Below are 3,894 nucleotides of genomic sequence, written 5' to 3' on the forward strand. Positions count from 1 at the left end.
CTCTCTCTCTCTCTCTCTCTCTCTCTCTCTCTCTCTCTCTCTCTCTCTCTCTCTCTCTCTCTCTCTTGCTCCTTCCACCATAGCTCTTGCTTCCACTCTAAGCTCACTCCTTTCAACTAGTATCAAAGCCATCTTCCCTGAGAGCTTAAGCCCAACATGGCATTGCTTCAACTTGTGGACAATACCTACAATTCACGGGTCTCATGGAAGCCATCAACTTGGAGAGGTATGAGGTTGTAGACCTCTCCTTCCCAATAATAAAGGCTTGTTGAGGCTTACTCCAAGCCTTCCCCTAGCCATATTGAGAATTGTTTTGGGATCCTATTGTGGGTATCACAAGCAACAGCAACAAGACAATAGCTAGCGTGATTTGCACTTGATCTTCAGGCTACTTGGACAACACACATGGCAGCTCAGTGCTTGCTAGGACCCTTCTATAATCATCGAGCATTGTTAGCAATGCTCTACCATTGGCATTGTGGGTTTGGACACTCCTATTAAGCTAAAATATCTCTGACATTGGCTATATACTATGGGTAGCATGCTATAATGCACACATGGATAGCTTTTACCACATTGTCCGGAGGTCACTTATGGTTCCCGAGTTATCTATTTGATACTAGATCACTTGGAGATGCTATGTCAATGACTTGGAATGCTATTGGACTAATTGGAGTACACATTTGACTCAATTTTCTCAAAAATTTCATTTTTGTAATAATAGGATTGAATGCCATTTATTTGGGAAAAGCATATGCGCCTTGTCATTTGATACTTTTGGGGGTTGATATTGATGCATGAATGTTAGCCTAACACTTGGGGATGCTTGTTGATACATGTCTTGGAATGCTTAACAACTCTCTACCATTGGCATTGTGGGTTTGGATACTCCTATTAAACTAAAATATCTTTGACATTGGTTATATACTATGGGCAGCATGCTATAATGCACATATGGATAGCTTTTACCACATTGTCTGGAGGTCATTTATGCTTCTGGGTTATCTGTTTGATACCAGATCACTTGGAGATGCTAAGTCAATGACTTGGAATGCTATTGGGCTGATTTGAGAACACATTTGGCTCAATTTTCTCCGAAATTTCATTTCTATAATAATAGGATTGAATGTCATTTATATGGGAAAAGCATATGCGCCTTGTTATTTGATGCTTTGGGGGCTTGATATTGATACATGAATGTTAGCCTAACACTTGGGGATGCTTGTTGATACATGTCTTGGAATGCTTTTGGGCTTCAATTGAGCTTGCTTTGGCTCGATTTTAACAAATATTTCATCGTTGTAATACAATGGATATCAAGCTTTTCTCAAGAAACACTAAATGCCTATTACTCTTAAATGTTATTCGGGTATTTCATATACATGTATTGATACTTAGCATTGGTCTATGCACTCGAATATGGTATGGGATCCTCTTGAGCTTCAATTTTGAGCTTGAAAATATTCTTCTTGATTGTGGTTCAAGTCTTGGTTGCTTCAGTGGATTATGCAGTTTTACCAAGCTTGAAGAATATATTGGATGTATGCTTTCGGATGTATGCTCTATGGACCTTGGATGTCTAGATGTCATTCACATGATGTTTTGAGCTTTGCTTGCTCATTTGGAATTTGACTTTTGCTTCAATGGGAGCTACTTGGCTTTATGTACCAAGCCACATTGGCACTTGGATGTACTATAGAGCATTTGGTTTATGCAATTGAGCTTGAGCTTATCACAGAGAGATAGTGGGACTTATTCTGACATGTACATGCTCTCTTGATATTTATTGGATGTAGTTACCCTATCGTGGGCTGATTTGATCTCTTGGCTTAGACCCAGTACTTATGTCTATCATCAGGGTGTTGTCAATGGTATTTATATGCTTCAAAGTTATGTATTGAGCTTTTGCTCAATGGGTTATGCATATGGCAATTCTCTTCATTTATCCTTGAGACCTACCTTGTGCATGGAGTCTATGCCTATTACATGTATGGTTACTCACACACTATAGTTATGACAGTCTTCAATGCTGGTTGTTCCTAGCTTCTTTGTTCTTGGTTGCTCATAGTTGGTTGTTGGCATTTTGTTACAGTTCATTACAGCAGCTTATCATTTCAGTTTTATACATTCTATTTGAGGGCAATCACTTAGACTTGATAGTCTTTTGCTTACAGTTTGTGGACATCTCATTACTTTCGGTAGTATCTCCTATCTTCCACTTGATTTAGTAGTGATTTTGGAGTTGATTTGTAGGATATTACAATAGCCCTTTCCCTTTTGTATACTTGCTTGGTCTCTTTATGGCTAGTGGTTCTTGAGATAGTGCTATCTTCAATATTGAGAAACTAGATGGGACCAATTAAAGCTATTGGAAGACTCGGATATGGTAGGTTTTAGTGCAAAAGTTGCATATTAGACCATTAAAAAATGGGGGTGTTAAACCCCAAAAACATTGCAATCGAGGATTGGGATGAACTAGATGAGCTATGCAAGTCCACAATCATTTTATCACCCTCTAAGCAAGTTAACTACAATATTGTAATTGAAAATCAAAATGCACATGAGCTTTGGACACAAATTAAGAATCTTTATGACAAGTAGAGTCCTATATCTCAAATGTATTGGCTAAAACAATTGATGGACTTTTGCATGAAGGAAGGAACTTCTATGTTTGCACACTTGAATGAGTTTCACTCCATCATCAGCCATTTGGCTTTGTAAAAGATTGAGTTCAAGGATACTCTGCATCTTTTATTTCTGCTTGGTACTCTACGGGAGTCATGGGACACTTTTCGTATGGCTCTCTGTGCTAAGGATGGGCTGAAATTGCAAGATGTTGAGAGTATCTTCTTGACAGAAGAGGTAAACAGAAAGAATGTGGATGCTCCCTGTATGTCATGTGAATTGACTGTGAGAGGTCGATAAAATAGACATGGCCATGGTAGAGACTCTAGTAGGTCTCAATCTAGGACACATGGATAGTTTCACAATAAGTTCCTTGGCGATAAATCCAATCTTACTTGTCATTATTGTGAAAAAGTAGGTCATATTCGGTCACAATGCTATAAAATACATGAAGATAAGTGCAAGGAAAAGGGAAAGGGTAAAGTGTAAGACATGAATGATGATTGTAGCATAGTCCTAGCAAGTCTAGTGTCAAGATTGAGGAGATTAATGTAGTGTAGCCTGATATATATGATGATCTTATCTTGGCAGCTTCTTCTTTGGATGCTTCATAACCGACTAATACTTTGTTAGGTCATACTTAGTGTTGGTTGATAAATTCAGGGGCTTCCTTTCATGTGACCCCTCATTGAGAGTGGTTTTACTCCTATCGCAATTTGACTGGATCTGTACGTTTGGGTAATGACCTGTGGCATTGGAGGTAGTTGGTATTAGTGATGTCCAACTGCATTTTGGTTCAAGTAGCATGTTCACTCTTCATGATGCACATCATGTACCAGCTCTCACAAAGAGCCTTATCTCTACTGGCACATTGGATGATGCAAGTTATGTTGTTTCTTTTGGTGATTCCTCCTAGAAGATTACCCGTGGGAATCTTATTATTCACATGGTGCTAAGTCTAGTACCCTCTATTCTTTGCTTGTATATGGGTCAATTGACCATGTTTTGGATGTGGCTACAGTTCCACATGTATCCCAACTTTTCTCATGTAGTCAAAATGACGTACTAGCATTGATTGCTAGATCTAGACCTTTATCGTATGGATGCAAAGATGGTTTTTTTACTTGGGGACTTGCATGATGAGATCTATATGCAACAACCTAAGGGCTTTGAAAAAAAAGGCAAGGAACACCTAGTGTACAAGTTGAAAAAGAGCATTTATGGCATTAGGCACACACTTTAGGGAATGGTACCACAAGTTTGATGCTT

This window comes from Lygodium microphyllum, chromosome 8 (assembly GCF_053477565.2).
Source record: "Lygodium microphyllum isolate KBCC chromosome 8, Lygodium_microphyllum_v1.1.10, whole genome shotgun sequence".
Taxonomy (NCBI): domain Eukaryota; kingdom Viridiplantae; phylum Streptophyta; class Polypodiopsida; order Schizaeales; family Lygodiaceae; genus Lygodium; species Lygodium microphyllum.